The sequence below is a fragment of the Lampris incognitus genome, chromosome 12, assembly GCF_029633865.1.
Source record: "Lampris incognitus isolate fLamInc1 chromosome 12, fLamInc1.hap2, whole genome shotgun sequence".
In the NCBI taxonomy this organism is placed as follows: Eukaryota; Metazoa; Chordata; class Actinopteri; order Lampriformes; family Lampridae; genus Lampris; species Lampris incognitus.
Window position 1 is genome coordinate 54,605,656 of NC_079222.1, and position 21,408 is coordinate 54,627,063.

The following is a 21,408-nucleotide window of genomic DNA, read 5'->3' on the forward strand; positions in this document are numbered from 1 at the left end:
TGAACTAAATAAGGCCGGATGTCGTTTTTATTGTTTAAAACACGATTTCTCGACCAGAATATGCTTTTTCAAAAAAGCCATGTTCCCATGGCGAGAGACTCGTTTTCTGTGAGAAAATGCATTAAAAGGAGGGATTTCATCAGAAACACTATAAATACATATTGTACTTGTCTGAAAACGCACAGAACCTTGAAATAGAAGGTTTCTCACCAAAAAACACATTGGTGAAACCTCTATCTTAAGGCTCTGAGTGTTTGCACACATGTACAACAGGCATGTTTAAACTATAACGTTTTTAGTGAAATCGTGTTTCTCTCGAGGAGAAAACGCGTTTAAAGCCATAAAAAGATTTCACTGTGTTTTGGCATTGACCAAGCTACCAACAACCTAAAAAATGATCAGAACTGGAGAAATTACACATTGACATTGGGTGAAATCATGTAACTCTTAAGGACGTGTTGTAGACTTGTTGAATAGATTCATTTTTCTTGTTTTGTTTGTTTTTGATGAAATTGTGCTTTTCTCGTCGAGAAAAGGCGTTTAACGCGATAAAAAGGTTCAGTGCGTTATGAATACGGGCTAGCTTACCAAAAGTAAAAATGTGAACTAAATAAGGCCGGGAGTCGTTTTTATTGTTTAAAACACGATTTCTCGACCAGAATATGCTTTTTCCAAAAAGCCACGTTCCCATGGCGAGAGACTCGTTTTCTGTGAGAAAATGCATTAAAAGGAGGGATTTCGTCAGAAACACTACAAATACATATTGTACTTGTCTGAAAACGCACAGAACCTTGAAATAGAAGGTTTCTCACCAAAAAACACATTGGTGAGACCCCTATCTTAAGGCTCTGAGTGTTTGCACACATGTACAACAGGCATGTTTAAACTATAACGTTTTTAGTGAAATCGTGTTTCTCTCGAGGAGAAAACGCGTTTAAAGCCATAAAAAGATTTCACTGTGTTTTGGCATTGACCAAGCTACCAACAACCAAAAAAATGATCAGAACTGGAGAAATGACACATTGACATTGGGTGAAATCATGTAACTCTTAAGGACGTGTTATAGACTTGTTGAATAGATTCATTTTTCTTGTTTTGTTTGTTTTTGATGAAATTGTGCTTTTCTCGTTGAGAAAAGGCGTTTAATGCGATAAAAAGGTTTAGTGCGTTATGAATACGGGCTAGCTTACCAAAAGTAAAAATGTGAACTAAATAAGGCCGGATGTCGTTTTTATTGTTTAAAACACGATTTCTCGACCAGAATATGCTTTTTCAAAAAAGCCATGTTCCCATGGCGAGAGACTCGTTTTCTGTGAGAAAATGCATTAAAAGGAGGGATTTCATCAGAAACACTATAAATACATATTGTACTTGTCTGAAAACGCACAGAACCTTGAAATAGAAGGTTTCTCACCAAAAAACACATTGGTGAAACCTCTATCTTAAGGCTCTGAGTGTTTGCACACATGTACAACAGGCATGTTTAAACTATAACGTTTTTAGTGAAATCGTGTTTCTCTCGAGGAGAAAACGCGTTTAAAGCCATAAAAAGATTTCACTGTGTTTTGGCATTGACCAAGCTACCAACAACCTAAAAAATGATCAGAACTGGAGAAATTACACATTGACATTGGGTGAAATCATGTAACTCTTAAGGACGTGTTGTAGACTTGTTGAATAGATTCATTTTTCTTGTTTTGTTTGTTTTTGATGAAATTGTGCTTTTCTCGTCGAGAAAAGGCGTTTAACGCGATAAAAAGGTTCAGTGCGTTATGAATACGGGCTAGCTTACCAAAAGTAAAAATGTGAACTAAATAAGGCCGGGAGTCGTTTTTATTGTTTAAAACACGATTTCTCGACCAGAATATGCTTTTTCAAAAAAGCCATGTTCCCATGGCGAGAGACTCGTTTTCTGTGAGAAAATGCATTAAAAGGAGGGATTTCGTCAGAAACACTATAAATACATATTGTACTTGTCTGAAAACGCACAGAACCTTGAAATAGAAGGTTTCTCACCAAAAAACACATTGGTGAGACCCCTATCTTAAGGCTCTGAGTGTTTGCACACATGTACAACAGGCATGTTTAAACTATAACGTTTTTAGTGAAATCGTGTTTCTTTCGAGGAGAAAACGCGTTTAAAGCCATAAAAAGATTTCACTGTGTTTTGGCATTGACCAAGCTACCAACAACCAAAAAAATGATCAGAACTGGAGAAATGACACATTGACATTGGGTGAAATCATGTAACTCTTAAGGACGTGTTATAGACTTGTTGAATAGATTCATTTTTCTTGTTTTGTTTGTTTTTGATGAAATTGTGCTTTTCTCGTTGAGAAAAGGCGTTTAATGCGATAAAAAGGTTTAGTGCGTTATGAATACGGGCTAGCTTACCAAAAGTAAAAATGTGAACTAAATAAGGCCGGATGTCGTTTTTATTGTTTAAAACACGATTTCTCGACCAGAATATGCTTTTTCAAAAAAGCCATGTTCCCATGGCGAGAGACTCGTTTTCTGTGAGAAAATGCATTAAAAGGAGGGATTTCATCAGAAACACTATAAATACATATTGTACTTGTCTGAAAACGCACAGAACCTTGAAATAGAAGGTTTCTCACCAAAAAACACATTGGTGAAACCTCTATCTTAAGGCTCTGAGTGTTTGCACACATGTACAACAGGCATGTTTAAACTATAACGTTTTTAGTGAAATCGTGTTTCTCTCGAGGAGAAAACGCGTTTAAAGCCATAAAAAGATTTCACTGTGTTTTGGCATTGACCAAGCTACCAACAACCTAAAAAATGATCAGAACTGGAGAAATTACACATTGACATTGGGTGAAATCATGTAACTCTTAAGGACGTGTTGTAGACTTGTTGAATAGATTCATTTTTCTTGTTTTGTTTGTTTTTGATGAAATTGTGCTTTTCTCGTCGAGAAAAGGCGTTTAACGCGATAAAAAGGTTCAGTGCGTTATGAATACGGGCTAGCTTACCAAAAGTAAAAATGTGAACTAAATAAGGCCGGGAGTCGTTTTTATTGTTTAAAACACGATTTCTCGACCAGAATATGCTTTTTCCAAAAAGCCACGTTCCCATGGCGAGAGACTCGTTTTCTGTGAGAAAATGCATTAAAAGGAGGGATTTCGTCAGAAACACTACAAATACATATTGTACTTGTCTGAAAACGCACAGAACCTTGAAATAGAAGGTTTCTCACCAAAAAACACATTGGTGAGACCCCTATCTTAAGGCTCTGAGTGTTTGCACACATGTACAACAGGCATGTTTAAACTATAACGTTTTTAGTGAAATCGTGTTTCTCTCGAGGAGAAAACGCGTTTAAAGCCATAAAAAGATTTCACTGTGTTTTGGCATTGACCAAGCTACCAACAACCAAAAAAATGATCAGAACTGGAGAAATGACACATTGACATTGGGTGAAATCATGTAACTCTTAAGGACGTGTTATAGACTTGTTGAATAGATTCATTTTTCTTGTTTTGTTTGTTTTTGATGAAATTGTGCTTTTCTCGTTGAGAAAAGGCGTTTAATGCGATAAAAAGGTTTAGTGCGTTATGAATACGGGCTAGCTTACCAAAAGTAAAAATGTGAACTAAATAAGGCCGGATGTCGTTTTTATTGTTTAAAACACGATTTCTCGACCAGAATATGCTTTTTCAAAAAAGCCATGTTCCCATGGCGAGAGACTCGTTTTCTGTGAGAAAATGCATTAAAAGGAGGGATTTCATCAGAAACACTATAAATACATATTGTACTTGTCTGAAAACGCACAGAACCTTGAAATAGAAGGTTTCTCACCAAAAAACACATTGGTGAAACCTCTATCTTAAGGCTCTGAGTGTTTGCACACATGTACAACAGGCATGTTTAAACTATAACGTTTTTAGTGAAATCGTGTTTCTCTCGAGGAGAAAACGCGTTTAAAGCCATAAAAAGATTTCACTGTGTTTTGGCATTGACCAAGCTACCAACAACCTAAAAAATGATCAGAACTGGAGAAATTACACATTGACATTGGGTGAAATCATGTAACTCTTAAGGACGTGTTGTAGACTTGTTGAATAGATTCATTTTTCTTGTTTTGTTTGTTTTTGATGAAATTGTGCTTTTCTCGTCGAGAAAAGGCGTTTAACGCGATAAAAAGGTTCAGTGCGTTATGAATACGGGCTAGCTTACCAAAAGTAAAAATGTGAACTAAATAAGGCCGGGAGTCGTTTTTATTGTTTAAAACACGATTTCTCGACCAGAATATGCTTTTTCCAAAAAGCCACGTTCCCATGGCGAGAGACTCGTTTTCTGTGAGAAAATGCATTAAAAGGAGGGATTTCGTCAGAAACACTACAAATACATATTGTACTTGTCTGAAAACGCACAGAACCTTGAAATAGAAGGTTTCTCACCAAAAAACACATTGGTGAAACCCCTATCTTAAGGCTCTGAGTGTTTGCACACATGTACAACAGGCATGTTCAAACTATAACGCTTTTAGTGAAATCGTGTTTCTCTCGAGGAGAAAACGCGTTTAAAGCCATAAAAAGATTTCACTGTGTTTTGGCATTGACCAAGCTACCAACAACCTAAAAAATGATCAGAACTGGAGAAATGACACATTGACATTGGGTGAAATCATGTAGCTCTTAAGGACGTGTTGTAGACTTGTTGAATAGATTCATTTTTCTTGTTTTGTTTGTTTTTGATGAAATTGTGCTTTTCTCGTCGAGAAAAGGCGTTTAACGCGATAAAAAGGTTTAGTGCGTTATGAATACGGGCTAGCTTACCAAAAGTAAAAATGTGAACTAAATAAGGCCGGGAGTCGTTTTTATTGTTTAAAACACGATTTCTCGACCAGAATATGCTTTTTCAAAAAAGCCACGTTCCCATGGCGAGAGACTCGTTTTCTGTGAGAAAATGCACTAAAAGGAGGGATTTCATCAGAAACACTATAAATACATATTGTACTTGTCTGAAAACGCACAGAACCTTGAAATAGAAGGTTTCTCACCAAAAAACACATTGGTGAAACCCCTATCTTAAGGCTCTGAGTGTTTGCACACATGTACAACAGGCATGTTTAAACTATAACGTTTTTAGTGAAATCGTGTTTCTCTCGAGGAGAAAACGCGTTTAAAGCCATAAAAAGATTTCACTGTGTTTTGGCATTGACCAAGCTACCAACAACCTAAAAAATGATCAGAACTGGAGAAATGACACATTGACATTGGGTGAAATCATGTAGCTCTTAAGGACGTGTTGTAGACTTGTTGAATAGATTCATTTTTCTTGTTTTGTTTGTTTTTGATGAAATTGTGCTTTTCTCGTCGAGAAAAGGCGTTTAACGCGATAAAAAGGTTCAGTGCGTTATGAATACGGGCTAGCTTACCAAAAGTAAAAATGTGAACTAAATAAGGCCGGGAGTCGTTTTTATTGTTTAAAACACGATTTCTCGACCAGAATATGCTTTTTCAAAAAAGCCACGTTCCCATGGCGAGAGACTCGTTTTCTGTGAGAAAATGCACTAAAAGGAGGGATTTCATCAGAAACACTATAAATACATATTGTACTTGTCTGAAAACGCACAGAACCTTGAAATAGAAGGTTTCTCACCAAAAAACACATTGGTGAAACCCCTATCTTAAGGCGCTGAGTGTTTGCACACATGTACAACAGGCAAGTTTAAACTATAACGTTTTTAGTGAAATCGTGTTTCTCTCGAGGAGAAAACGCGTTTAAAGCCATAAAAAGATTTCACTGTGTTTTGGCATTGACCAAGCTACCAACAACCTAAAAAATGATCAGAACTGGAGAAATTACACATTGACATTGGGTGAAATCATGTAACTCTTAAGGACGTGTTGTAGACTTGTTGAATAGATTCATTTTTCTTGTTTTGTTTGTTTTTGATGAAATTGTGCTTTTCTCGTCGAGAAAAGGCGTTTAACGCGATAAAAAGGTTCAGTGCGTTATGAATACGGGCTAGCTTACCAAAAGTAAAAATGTGAACTAAATAAGGCCGGGAGTCGTTTTTATTGTTTAAAACACGATTTCTCGACCAGAATATGCTTTTTCAAAAAAGCCATGTTCCCATGGCGAGAGACTCGTTTTCTGTGAGAAAATGCATTAAAAGGAGGGATTTCGTCAGAAACACTATAAATACATATTGTACTTGTCTGAAAACGCACAGAACCTTGAAATAGAAGGTTTCTCACCAAAAAACACATTGGTGAAACCCCTATCTTAAGGCTCTGAGTGTTTGCACACATGTACAACAGGCATGTTTAAACTATAACGTTTTTAGTGAAATCGTGTTTCTCTCGAGGAGAAAACGCGTTTAAAGCCATAAAAAGATTTCACTGTGTTTTGGCATTGACCAAGCTACCAACAACCTAAAAAATGATCAGAACTGGAGAAATGACACATTGACATTGGGTGAAATCATGTAGCTCTTAAGGACGTGTTGTAGACTTGTTGAATAGATTCATTTTTCTTGTTTTGTTTGTTTTTGATGAAATTGTGCTTTTCTCGTTGAGAAAAGGCGTTTAATGCGATAAAAAGGTTTAGTGCGTTATGAATACGGGCTAGCTTACCAAAAGTAAAAATGTGAACTAAATAAGGCCGGGAGTCGTTTTTATTGTTTAAAACACGATTTCTCGACCAGAATATGCTTTTTCCAAAAAGCCACGTTCCCATGGCGAGAGACTCGTTTTCTGTGAGAAAATGCATTAAAAGGAGGGATTTCGTCAGAAACACTACAAATACATATTGTACTTGTCTGAAAACGCACAGAACCTTGAAATAGAAGGTTTCTCACCAAAAAACACATTGGTGAAACCCCTATCTTAAGGCTCTGAGTGTTTGCACACATGTACAACAGGCATGTTCAAACTATAACGCTTTTAGTGAAATCGTGTTTCTCTCGAGGAGAAAACGCGTTTAAAGCCATAAAAAGATTTCACTGTGTTTTGGCATTGACCAAGCTACCAACAACCTAAAAAATGATCAGAACTGGAGAAATTACACATTGACATTGGGTGAAATCATGTAACTCTTAAGGACGTGTTGTAGACTTGTTGAATAGATTCATTTTTCTTGTTTTGTTTGTTTTTGATGAAATTGTGCTTTTCTCGTCGAGAAAAGGCGTTTAACGCGATAAAAAGGTTCAGTGCGTTATGAATACGGGCTAGCTTACCAAAAGTAAAAATGTGAACTAAATAAGGCCGGGAGTCGTTTTTATTGTTTAAAACACGATTTCTCGACCAGAATATGCTTTTTCAAAAAAGCCATGTTCCCATGGCGAGAGACTCGTTTTCTGTGAGAAAATGCATTAAAAGGAGGGATTTCGTCAGAAACACTATAAATACATATTGTACTTGTCTGAAAACGCACAGAACCTTGAAATAGAAGGTTTCTCACCAAAAAACACATTGGTGAAACCCCTATCTTAAGGCTCTGAGTGTTTGCACACATGTACAACAGGCATGTTTAAACTATAACGTTTTTAGTGAAATCGTGTTTCTCTCGAGGAGAAAACGCGTTTAAAGCCATAAAAAGATTTCACTGTGTTTTGGCATTGACCAAGCTACCAACAACCTAAAAAATGATCAGAACTGGAGAAATGACACATTGACATTGGGTGAAATCATGTAGCTCTTAAGGACGTGTTGTAGACTTGTTGAATAGATTCATTTTTCTTGTTTTGTTTGTTTTTGATGAAATTGTGCTTTTCTCGTTGAGAAAAGGCGTTTAATGCGATAAAAAGGTTTAGTGCGTTATGAATACGGGCTAGCTTACCAAAAGTAAAAATGTGAACTAAATAAGGCCGGGAGTCGTTTTTATTGTTTAAAACACGATTTCTCGACCAGAATATGCTTTTTCCAAAAAGCCACGTTCCCATGGCGAGAGACTCGTTTTCTGTGAGAAAATGCATTAAAAGGAGGGATTTCGTCAGAAACACTACAAATACATATTGTACTTGTCTGAAAACGCACAGAACCTTGAAATAGAAGGTTTCTCACCAAAAAACACATTGGTGAAACCCCTATCTTAAGGCTCTGAGTGTTTGCACACATGTACAACAGGCATGTTCAAACTATAACGCTTTTAGTGAAATCGTGTTTCTCTCGAGGAGAAAACGCGTTTAAAGCCATAAAAAGATTTCACTGTGTTTTGGCATTGACCAAGCTACCAACAACCTAAAAAATGATCAGAACTGGAGAAATGACACATTGACATTGGGTGAAATCATGTAGCTCTTAAGGACGTGTTGTAGACTTGTTGAATAGATTCATTTTTCTTGTTTTGTTTGTTTTTGATGAAATTGTGCTTTTCTCGTCGAGAAAAGGCGTTTAACGCGATAAAAAGGTTTAGTGCGTTATGAATACGGGCTAGCTTACCAAAAGTAAAAATGTGAACTAAATAAGGCCGGGAGTCGTTTTTATTGTTTAAAACACGATTTCTCGACCAGAATATGCTTTTTCAAAAAAGCCACGTTCCCATGGCGAGAGACTCGTTTTCTGTGAGAAAATGCACTAAAAGGAGGGATTTCATCAGAAACACTATAAATACATATTGTACTTGTCTGAAAACGCACAGAACCTTGAAATAGAAGGTTTCTCACCAAAAAACACATTGGTGAAACCCCTATCTTAAGGCGCTGAGTGTTTGCACACATGTACAACAGGCATGTTTAAACTATAACGTTTTTAGTGAAATCGTGTTTCTCTCGAGGAGAAAACGCGTTTAAAGCCATAAAAAGATTTCACTGTGTTTTGGCATTGACCAAGCTACCAACAACCTAAAAAATGATCAGAACTGGAGAAATTACACATTGACATTGGGTGAAATCATGTAACTCTTAAGGACGTGTTGTAGACTTGTTGAATAGATTCATTTTTCTTGTTTTGTTTGTTTTTGATGAAATTGTGCTTTTCTCGTCGAGAAAAGGCGTTTAACGCGATAAAAAGGTTCAGTGCGTTATGAATACGGGCTAGCTTACCAAAAGTAAAAATGTGAACTAAATAAGGCCGGGAGTCGTTTTTATTGTTTAAAACACGATTTCTCGACCAGAATATGCTTTTTCAAAAAAGCCATGTTCCCATGGCGAGAGACTCGTTTTCTGTGAGAAAATGCATTAAAAGGAGGGATTTCGTCAGAAACACTATAAATACATATTGTACTTGTCTGAAAACGCACAGAACCTTGAAATAGAAGGTTTCTCACCAAAAAACACATTGGTGAGACCCCTATCTTAAGGCTCTGAGTGTTTGCACACATGTACAACAGGCATGTTTAAACTATAACGTTTTTAGTGAAATCGTGTTTCTCTCGAGGAGAAAACGCGTTTAAAGCCATAAAAAGATTTCACTGTGTTTTGGCATTGACCAAGCTACCAACAACCAAAAAAATGATCAGAACTGGAGAAATGACACATTGACATTGGGTGAAATCATGTAACTCTTAAGGACGTGTTATAGACTTGTTGAATAGATTCATTTTTCTTGTTTTGTTTGTTTTTGATGAAATTGTGCTTTTCTCGTTGAGAAAAGGCGTTTAATGCGATAAAAAGGTTTAGTGCGTTATGAATACGGGCTAGCTTACCAAAAGTAAAAATGTGAACTAAATAAGGCCGGATGTCGTTTTTATTGTTTAAAACACGATTTCTCGACCAGAATATGCTTTTTCAAAAAAGCCATGTTCCCATGGCGAGAGACTCGTTTTCTGTGAGAAAATGCATTAAAAGGAGGGATTTCATCAGAAACACTATAAATACATATTGTACTTGTCTGAAAACGCACAGAACCTTGAAATAGAAGGTTTCTCACCAAAAAACACATTGGTGAAACCTCTATCTTAAGGCTCTGAGTGTTTGCACACATGTACAACAGGCATGTTTAAACTATAACGTTTTTAGTGAAATCGTGTTTCTCTCGAGGAGAAAACGCGTTTAAAGCCATAAAAAGATTTCACTGTGTTTTGGCATTGACCAAGCTACCAACAACCTAAAAAATGATCAGAACTGGAGAAATTACACATTGACATTGGGTGAAATCATGTAACTCTTAAGGACGTGTTGTAGACTTGTTGAATAGATTCATTTTTCTTGTTTTGTTTGTTTTTGATGAAATTGTGCTTTTCTCGTCGAGAAAAGGCGTTTAACGCGATAAAAAGGTTCAGTGCGTTATGAATACGGGCTAGCTTACCAAAAGTAAAAATGTGAACTAAATAAGGCCGGGAGTCGTTTTTATTGTTTAAAACACGATTTCTCGACCAGAATATGCTTTTTCCAAAAAGCCACGTTCCCATGGCGAGAGACTCGTTTTCTGTGAGAAAATGCATTAAAAGGAGGGATTTCGTCAGAAACACTACAAATACATATTGTACTTGTCTGAAAACGCACAGAACCTTGAAATAGAAGGTTTCTCACCAAAAAACACATTGGTGAGACCCCTATCTTAAGGCTCTGAGTGTTTGCACACATGTACAACAGGCATGTTTAAACTATAACGTTTTTAGTGAAATCGTGTTTCTCTCGAGGAGAAAACGCGTTTAAAGCCATAAAAAGATTTCACTGTGTTTTGGCATTGACCAAGCTACCAACAACCAAAAAAATGATCAGAACTGGAGAAATGACACATTGACATTGGGTGAAATCATGTAACTCTTAAGGACGTGTTATAGACTTGTTGAATAGATTCATTTTTCTTGTTTTGTTTGTTTTTGATGAAATTGTGCTTTTCTCGTTGAGAAAAGGCGTTTAATGCGATAAAAAGGTTTAGTGCGTTATGAATACGGGCTAGCTTACCAAAAGTAAAAATGTGAACTAAATAAGGCCGGATGTCGTTTTTATTGTTTAAAACACGATTTCTCGACCAGAATATGCTTTTTCAAAAAAGCCATGTTCCCATGGCGAGAGACTCGTTTTCTGTGAGAAAATGCATTAAAAGGAGGGATTTCGTCAGAAACACTATAAATACATATTGTACTTGTCTGAAAACGCACAGAACCTTGAAATAGAAGGTTTCTCACCAAAAAACACATTGGTGAGACCCCTATCTTAAGGCTCTGAGTGTTTGCACACATGTACAACAGGCATGTTTAAACTATAACGATTTTAGTGAAATCGTGTTTCTCTCGAGGAGAAAACGCGTTTAAAGCCATAAAAAGATTTCACTGTGTTTTGGCATTGACCAAGCTACCAACAACCTAAAAAATGATCAGAACTGGAGAAATGACACATTGACATTGGGTGAAATCATGTAGCTCTTAAGGACGTGTTGTAGACTTGTTGAATAGATTCATTTTTCTTGTTTTGTTTGTTTTTGATGAAATTGTGCTTTTCTCGTCGAGAAAAGGCGTTTAACGCGATAAAAAGGTTCAGTGCGTTATGAATACGGGCTAGCTTACCAAAAGTAAAAATGTGAACTAAATAAGGCCGGGAGTCGTTTTTATTGTTTAAAACACGATTTCTCGACCAGAATATGCTTTTTCAAAAAAGCCACGTTCCCATGGCGAGAGACTCGTTTTCTGTGAGAAAATGCACTAAAAGGAGGGATTTCATCAGAAACACTATAAATACATATTGTACTTGTCTGAAAACGCACAGAACCTTGAAATAGAAGGTTTCTCACCAAAAAACACATTGGTGAAACCCCTATCTTAAGGCGCTGAGTGTTTGCACACATGTACAACAGGCAAGTTTAAACTATAACGTTTTTAGTGAAATCGTGTTTCTCTCGAGGAGAAAACGCGTTTAAAGCCATAAAAAGATTTCACTGTGTTTTGGCATTGACCAAGCTACCAACAACCTAAAAAATGATCAGAACTGGAGAAATTACACATTGACATTGGGTGAAATCATGTAACTCTTAAGGACGTGTTGTAGACTTGTTGAATAGATTCATTTTTCTTGTTTTGTTTGTTTTTGATGAAATTGTGCTTTTCTCGTCGAGAAAAGGCGTTTAACGCGATAAAAAGGTTCAGTGCGTTATGAATACGGGCTAGCTTACCAAAAGTAAAAATGTGAACTAAATAAGGCCGGGAGTCGTTTTTATTGTTTAAAACACGATTTCTCGACCAGAATATGCTTTTTCAAAAAAGCCATGTTCCCATGGCGAGAGACTCGTTTTCTGTGAGAAAATGCATTAAAAGGAGGGATTTCGTCAGAAACACTATAAATACATATTGTACTTGTCTGAAAACGCACAGAACCTTGAAATAGAAGGTTTCTCACCAAAAAACACATTGGTGAAACCCCTATCTTAAGGCTCTGAGTGTTTGCACACATGTACAACAGGCATGTTTAAACTATAACGTTTTTAGTGAAATCGTGTTTCTCTCGAGGAGAAAACGCGTTTAAAGCCATAAAAAGATTTCACTGTGTTTTGGCATTGACCAAGCTACCAACAACCTAAAAAATGATCAGAACTGGAGAAATGACACATTGACATTGGGTGAAATCATGTAGCTCTTAAGGACGTGTTGTAGACTTGTTGAATAGATTCATTTTTCTTGTTTTGTTTGTTTTTGATGAAATTGTGCTTTTCTCGTTGAGAAAAGGCGTTTAATGCGATAAAAAGGTTTAGTGCGTTATGAATACGGGCTAGCTTACCAAAAGTAAAAATGTGAACTAAATAAGGCCGGGAGTCGTTTTTATTGTTTAAAACACGATTTCTCGACCAGAATATGCTTTTTCCAAAAAGCCACGTTCCCATGGCGAGAGACTCGTTTTCTGTGAGAAAATGCATTAAAAGGAGGGATTTCGTCAGAAACACTACAAATACATATTGTACTTGTCTGAAAACGCACAGAACCTTGAAATAGAAGGTTTCTCACCAAAAAACACATTGGTGAAACCCCTATCTTAAGGCTCTGAGTGTTTGCACACATGTACAACAGGCATGTTCAAACTATAACGCTTTTAGTGAAATCGTGTTTCTCTCGAGGAGAAAACGCGTTTAAAGCCATAAAAAGATTTCACTGTGTTTTGGCATTGACCAAGCTACCAACAACCTAAAAAATGATCAGAACTGGAGAAATTACACATTGACATTGGGTGAAATCATGTAACTCTTAAGGACGTGTTGTAGACTTGTTGAATAGATTCATTTTTCTTGTTTTGTTTGTTTTTGATGAAATTGTGCTTTTCTCGTCGAGAAAAGGCGTTTAACGCGATAAAAAGGTTCAGTGCGTTATGAATACGGGCTAGCTTACCAAAAGTAAAAATGTGAACTAAATAAGGCCGGGAGTCGTTTTTATTGTTTAAAACACGATTTCTCGACCAGAATATGCTTTTTCAAAAAAGCCATGTTCCCATGGCGAGAGACTCGTTTTCTGTGAGAAAATGCATTAAAAGGAGGGATTTCGTCAGAAACACTATAAATACATATTGTACTTGTCTGAAAACGCACAGAACCTTGAAATAGAAGGTTTCTCACCAAAAAACACATTGGTGAAACCCCTATCTTAAGGCTCTGAGTGTTTGCACACATGTACAACAGGCATGTTTAAACTATAACGTTTTTAGTGAAATCGTGTTTCTCTCGAGGAGAAAACGCGTTTAAAGCCATAAAAAGATTTCACTGTGTTTTGGCATTGACCAAGCTACCAACAACCTAAAAAATGATCAGAACTGGAGAAATGACACATTGACATTGGGTGAAATCATGTAGCTCTTAAGGACGTGTTGTAGACTTGTTGAATAGATTCATTTTTCTTGTTTTGTTTGTTTTTGATGAAATTGTGCTTTTCTCGTCGAGAAAAGGCGTTTAACGCGATAAAAAGGTTTAGTGCGTTATGAATACGGGCTAGCTTACCAAAAGTAAAAATGTGAACTAAATAAGGCCGGGAGTCGTTTTTATTGTTTAAAACACGATTTCTCGACCAGAATATGCTTTTTCAAAAAAGCCACGTTCCCATGGCGAGAGACTCGTTTTCTGTGAGAAAATGCACTAAAAGGAGGGATTTCATCAGAAACACTATAAATACATATTGTACTTGTCTGAAAACGCACAGAACCTTGAAATAGAAGGTTTCTCACCAAAAAACACATTGGTGAAACCCCTATCTTAAGGCGCTGAGTGTTTGCACACATGTACAACAGGCATGTTTAAACTATAACGTTTTTAGTGAAATCGTGTTTCTCTCGAGGAGAAAACGCGTTTAAAGCCATAAAAAGATTTCACTGTGTTTTGGCATTGACCAAGCTACCAACAACCTAAAAAATGATCAGAACTGGAGAAATTACACATTGACATTGGGTGAAATCATGTAACTCTTAAGGACGTGTTGTAGACTTGTTGAATAGATTCATTTTTCTTGTTTTGTTTGTTTTTGATGAAATTGTGCTTTTCTCGTCGAGAAAAGGCGTTTAACGCGATAAAAAGGTTCAGTGCGTTATGAATACGGGCTAGCTTACCAAAAGTAAAAATGTGAACTAAATAAGGCCGGGAGTCGTTTTTATTGTTTAAAACACGATTTCTCGACCAGAATATGCTTTTTCAAAAAAGCCATGTTCCCATGGCGAGAGACTCGTTTTCTGTGAGAAAATGCATTAAAAGGAGGGATTTCGTCAGAAACACTATAAATACATATTGTACTTGTCTGAAAACGCACAGAACCTTGAAATAGAAGGTTTCTCACCAAAAAACACATTGGTGAGACCCCTATCTTAAGGCTCTGAGTGTTTGCACACATGTACAACAGGCATGTTTAAACTATAACGTTTTTAGTGAAATCGTGTTTCTCTCGAGGAGAAAACGCGTTTAAAGCCATAAAAAGATTTCACTGTGTTTTGGCATTGACCAAGCTACCAACAACCAAAAAAATGATCAGAACTGGAGAAATGACACATTGACATTGGGTGAAATCATGTAACTCTTAAGGACGTGTTATAGACTTGTTGAATAGATTCATTTTTCTTGTTTTGTTTGTTTTTGATGAAATTGTGCTTTTCTCGTTGAGAAAAGGCGTTTAATGCGATAAAAAGGTTTAGTGCGTTATGAATACGGGCTAGCTTACCAAAAGTAAAAATGTGAACTAAATAAGGCCGGATGTCGTTTTTATTGTTTAAAACACGATTTCTCGACCAGAATATGCTTTTTCAAAAAAGCCATGTTCCCATGGCGAGAGACTCGTTTTCTGTGAGAAAATGCATTAAAAGGAGGGATTTCATCAGAAACACTATAAATACATATTGTACTTGTCTGAAAACGCACAGAACCTTGAAATAGAAGGTTTCTCACCAAAAAACACATTGGTGAAACCTCTATCTTAAGGCTCTGAGTGTTTGCACACATGTACAACAGGCATGTTTAAACTATAACGTTTTTAGTGAAATCGTGTTTCTCTCGAGGAGAAAACGCGTTTAAAGCCATAAAAAGATTTCACTGTGTTTTGGCATTGACCAAGCTACCAACAACCTAAAAAATGATCAGAACTGGAGAAATTACACATTGACATTGGGTGAAATCATGTAACTCTTAAGGACGTGTTGTAGACTTGTTGAATAGATTCATTTTTCTTGTTTTGTTTGTTTTTGATGAAATTGTGCTTTTCTCGTCGAGAAAAGGCGTTTAACGCGATAAAAAGGTTCAGTGCGTTATGAATACGGGCTAGCTTACCAAAAGTAAAAATGTGAACTAAATAAGGCCGGGAGTCGTTTTTATTGTTTAAAACACGATTTCTCGACCAGAATATGCTTTTTCCAAAAAGCCACGTTCCCATGGCGAGAGACTCGTTTTCTGTGAGAAAATGCATTAAAAGGAGGGATTTCGTCAGAAACACTACAAATACATATTGTACTTGTCTGAAAACGCACAGAACCTTGAAATAGAAGGTTTCTCACCAAAAAACACATTGGTGAGACCCCTATCTTAAGGCTCTGAGTGTTTGCACACATGTACAACAGGCATGTTTAAACTATAACGTTTTTAGTGAAATCGTGTTTCTCTCGAGGAGAAAACGCGTTTAAAGCCATAAAAAGATTTCACTGTGTTTTGGCATTGACCAAGCTACCAACAACCAAAAAAATGATCAGAACTGGAGAAATGACACATTGACATTGGGTGAAATCATGTAACTCTTAAGGACGTGTTATAGACTTGTTGAATAGATTCATTTTTCTTGTTTTGTTTGTTTTTGATGAAATTGTGCTTTTCTCGTTGAGAAAAGGCGTTTAATGCGATAAAAAGGTTTAGTGCGTTATGAATACGGGCTAGCTTACCAAAAGTAAAAATGTGAACTAAATAAGGCCGGATGTCGTTTTTATTGTTTAAAACACGATTTCTCGACCAGAATATGCTTTTTCAAAAAAGCCATGTTCCCATGGCGAGAGACTCGTTTTCTGTGAGAAAATGCATTAAAAGGAGGGATTTCATCAGAAACACTATAAATACATATTGTACTTGTCTGAAAACGCACAGAACCTTGAAATAGAAGGTTTCTCACCAAAAAACACATTGGTGAAACCTCTATCTTAAGGCTCTGAGTGTTTGCACACATGTACAACAGGCATGTTTAAACTATAACGTTTTTAGTGAAATCGTGTTTCTCTCGAGGAGAAAACGCGTTTAAAGCCATAAAAAGATTTCACTGTGTTTTGGCATTGACCAAGCTACCAACAACCTAAAAAATGATCAGAACTGGAGAAATTACACATTGACATTGGGTGAAATCATGTAACTCTTAAGGACGTGTTGTAGACTTGTTGAATAGATTCATTTTTCTTGTTTTGTTTGTTTTTGATGAAATTGTGCTTTTCTCGTCGAGAAAAGGCGTTTAACGCGATAAAAAGGTTCAGTGCGTTATGAATACGGGCTAGCTTACCAAAAGTAAAAATGTGAACTAAATAAGGCCGGGAGTCGTTTTTATTGTTTAAAACACGATTTCTCGACCAGAATATGCTTTTTCCAAAAAGCCACGTTCCCATGGCGAGAGACTCGTTTTCTGTGAGAAAATGCATTAAAAGGAGGGATTTCGTCAGAAACACTACAAATACATATTGTACTTGTCTGAAAACGCACAGAACCTTGAAATAGAAGGTTTCTCACCAAAAAACACATTGGTGAAACCCCTATCTTAAGGCTCTGAGTGTTTGCACACATGTACAACAGGCATGTTCAAACTATAACGCTTTTAGTGAAATCGTGTTTCTCTCGAGGAGAAAACGCGTTTAAAGCCATAAAAAGATTTCACTGTGTTTTGGCATTGACCAAGCTACCAACAACCTAAAAAATGATCAGAACTGGAGAAATGACACATTGACATTGGGTGAAATCATGTAGCTCTTAAGGACGTGTTGTAGACTTGTTGAATAGATTCATTTTTCTTGTTTTGTTTGTTTTTGATGAAATTGTGCTTTTCTCGTCGAGAAAAGGCGTTTAACGCGATAAAAAGGTTTAGTGCGTTATGAATACGGGCTAGCTTACCAAAAGTAAAAATGTGAACTAAATAAGGCCGGGAGTCGTTTTTATTGTTTAAAACACGATTTCTCGACCAGAATATGCTTTTTCAAAAAAGCCACGTTCCCATGGCGAGAGACTCGTTTTCTGTGAGAAAATGCACTAAAAGGAGGGATTTCATCAGAAACACTATAAATACATATTGTACTTGTCTGAAAACGCACAGAACCTTGAAATAGAAGGTTTCTCACCAAAAAACACATTGGTGAAACCCCTATCTTAAGGCGCTGAGTGTTTGCACACATGTACAACAGGCATGTTTAAACTATAACGTTTTTAGTGAAATCGTGTTTCTCTCGAGGAGAAAACGCGTTTAAAGCCATAAAAAGATTTCACTGTGTTTTGGCATTGACCAAGCTACCAACAACCTAAAAAATGATCAGAACTGGAGAAATGACACATTGACATTGGGTGAAATCATGTAGCTCTTAAGGACGTGTTGTAGACTTGTTGAATAGATTCATTTTTCTTGTTTTGTTTGTTTTTGATGAAATTGTGCTTTTCTCGTCGAGAAAAGGCGTTTAACGCGATAAAAAGGTTCAGTGCGTTATGAATACGGGCTAGCTTACCAAAAGTAAAAATGTGAACTAAATAAGGCCGGGAGTCGTTTTTATTGTTTAAAACACGATTTCTCGACCAGAATATGCTTTTTCAAAAAAGCCACGTTCCCATGGCGAGAGACTCGTTTTCTGTGAGAAAATGCACTAAAAGGAGGGATTTCATCAGAAACACTATAAATACATATTGTACTTGTCTGAAAACGCACAGAACCTTGAAATAGAAGGTTTCTCACCAAAAAACACATTGGTGAAACCCCTATCTTAAGGCGCTGAGTGTTTGCACACATGTACAACAGGCAAGTTTAAACTATAACGTTTTTAGTGAAATCGTGTTTCTCTCGAGGAGAAAACGCGTTTAAAGCCATAAAAAGATTTCACTGTGTTTTGGCATTGACCAAGCTACCAACAACCTAAAAAATGATCAGAACTGGAGAAATTACACATTGACATTGGGTGAAATCATGTAACTCTTAAGGACGTGTTGTAGACTTGTTGAATAGATTCATTTTTCTTGTTTTGTTTGTTTTTGATGAAATTGTGCTTTTCTCGTCGAGAAAAGGCGTTTAACGCGATAAAAAGGTTCAGTGCGTTATGAATACGGGCTAGCTTACCAAAAGTAAAAATGTGAACTAAATAAGGCCGGGAGTCGTTTTTATTGTTTAAAACACGATTTCTCGACCAGAATATGCTTTTTCCAAAAAGCCATGTTCCCATGGCGAGAGACTCGTTTTCTGTGAGAAAATGCATTAAAAGGAGGGATTTCGTCAGAAACACTATAAATACATATTGTACTTGTCTGAAAACGCACAGAACCTTGAAATAGAAGGTTTCTCACCAAAAAACACATTGGTGAAACCCCTATCTTAAGGCTCTGAGTGTTTGCACACATGTACAACAGGCATGTTTAAACTATAACGTTTTTAGTGAAATCGTGTTTCTCTCGAGGAGAAAACGCGTTTAAAGCCATAAAAAGATTTCACTGTGTTTTGGCATTGACCAAGCTACCAACAACCTAAAAAATGATCAGAACTGGAGAAATTACACATTGACATTGGGTGAAATCATGTAGCTCTTAAGGACGTGTTGTAGACTTGTTGAATAGATTCATTTTTCTTGTTTTGTTTGTTTTTGATGAAATTGTGCTTTTCTCGTTGAGAAAAGGCGTTTAATGCGATAAAAAGGTTTAGTGCGTTATGAATACGGGCTAGCTTACCAAAAGTAAAAATGTGAACTAAATAAGGCCGGGAGTCGTTTTTATTGTTTAAAACACGATTTCTCGACCAGAATATGCTTTTTCCAAAAAGCCACGTTCCCATGGCGAGAGACTCGTTTTCTGTGAGAAAATGCATTAAAAGGAGGGATTTCGTCAGAAACACTACAAATACATATTGTACTTGTCTGAAAACGCACAGAACCTTGAAATAGAAGGTTTCTCACCAAAAAACACATTGGTGAAACCCCTATCTTAAGGCTCTGAGTGTTTGCACACATGTACAACAGGCATGTTCAAACTATAACGCTTTTAGTGAAATCGTGTTTCTCTCGAGGAGAAAACGCGTTTAAAGCCATAAAAAGATTTCACTGTGTTTTGGCATTGACCAAGCTACCAACAACCTAAAAAATGATCAGAACTGGAGAAATGACACATTGACATTGGGTGAAATCATGTAGCTCTTAAGGACGTGTTGTAGACTTGTTGAATAGATTCATTTTTCTTGTTTTGTTTGTTTTTGATGAAATTGTGCTTTTCTCGTCGAGAAAAGGCGTTTAACGCGATAAAAAGGTTTAGTGCGTTATGAATACGGGCTAGCTTACCAAAAGTAAAAATGTGAACTAAATAAGGCCGGGAGTCGTTTTTATTGTTTAAAACACGATTTCTCGACCAGAATATGCTTTTTCAAAAAAGCCACGTTCCCATGGCGAGAGACTCGTTTTCTGTGAGAAAATGCACTAAAAGGAGGGATTTCATCAGAAACACTATAAATACATATTGTACTTGTCTGAAAACGCACAGAACCTTGAAATAGAAGGTTTCTCACCAAAAAACACATTGGTGAAACCCCTATCTTAAGGCTCTGAGTGTTTGCACACATGTACAACAGGCATGTTTAAACTATAACGTTTTTAGTGAAATCGTGTTTCTCTCGAGGAGAAAACGCGTTTAAAGCCATAAACAGATTTCACTGTGTTTTGGCATTGACCAAGCTACCAACAACCTAAAAAATGATCAGAACTGGAGAAATGACACATTGACATTGGGTGAAATCATGTAGCTCTTAAGGACGTGTTGTAGACTTGTTGAATAGATTCATTTTTCTTGTTTTGTTTGTTTTTGATGAAATTGTGCTTTTCTCGTCGAGAAAAGGCGTTTAACGCGATAAAAAGGTTCAGTGCGTTATGAATACGGGCTAGCTTACCAAAAGTAAAAATGTGAACTAAATAAGGCCGGGAGTCGTTTTTATTGTTTAAAACACGATTTCTCGACCAGAATATGCTTTTTCCAAAAAGCCACGTTCCCATGGCGAGAGACTCGTTTTCTGTGAGAAAATGCATTAAAAGGAGGGATTTCGTCAGAAACACTACAAATACATATTGTACTTGTCTGAAAACGCACAGAACCTTGAAATAGAAGGTTTCTCACCAAAAAACACATTGGTGAAACCCCTATCTTAAGGCTCTGAGTGTTTGCACACATGTACAACAGGCATGTTCAAACTATAACGCTTTTAGTGAAATCGTGTTTCTCTCGAGGAGAAAACGCGTTTAAAGCCATAAAAAGATTTCACTGTGTTTTGGCATTGACCAAGCTACCAACAACCTAAAAAATGATCAGAACTGGAGAAATGACACATTGACATTGGGTGAAATCATGTAGCTCTTAAGGACGTGTTGTAGACTTGTTGAATAGATTCATTTTTCTTGTTTTGTTTGTTTTTGATGAAATTGTGCTTTTCTCGTCGAGAAAAGGCGTTTAACGCGATAAAAAGGTTTAGTGCGTTATGAATACGGGCTAGCTTACCAAAAGTAAAAATGTGAACTAAATAAGGCCGGGAGTCGTTTTTATTGTTTAAAACACGATTTCTCGACCAGAATATGCTTTTTCAAAAAAGCCACGTTCCCATGGCGAGAGACTCGTTTTCTGTGAGAAAATGCACTAAAAGGAGGGATTTCATCAGAAACACTATAAATACATATTGTACTTGTCTGAAAACGCACAGAACCTTGAAATAGAAGGTTTCTCACCAAAAAACACATTGGTGAAACCCCTATCTTAAGGCTCTGAGTGTTTGCACACATGTACAACAGGCATGTTTAAACTATAACGTTTTTAGTGAAATCGTGTTTCTCTCGAGGAGAAAACGCGTTTAAAG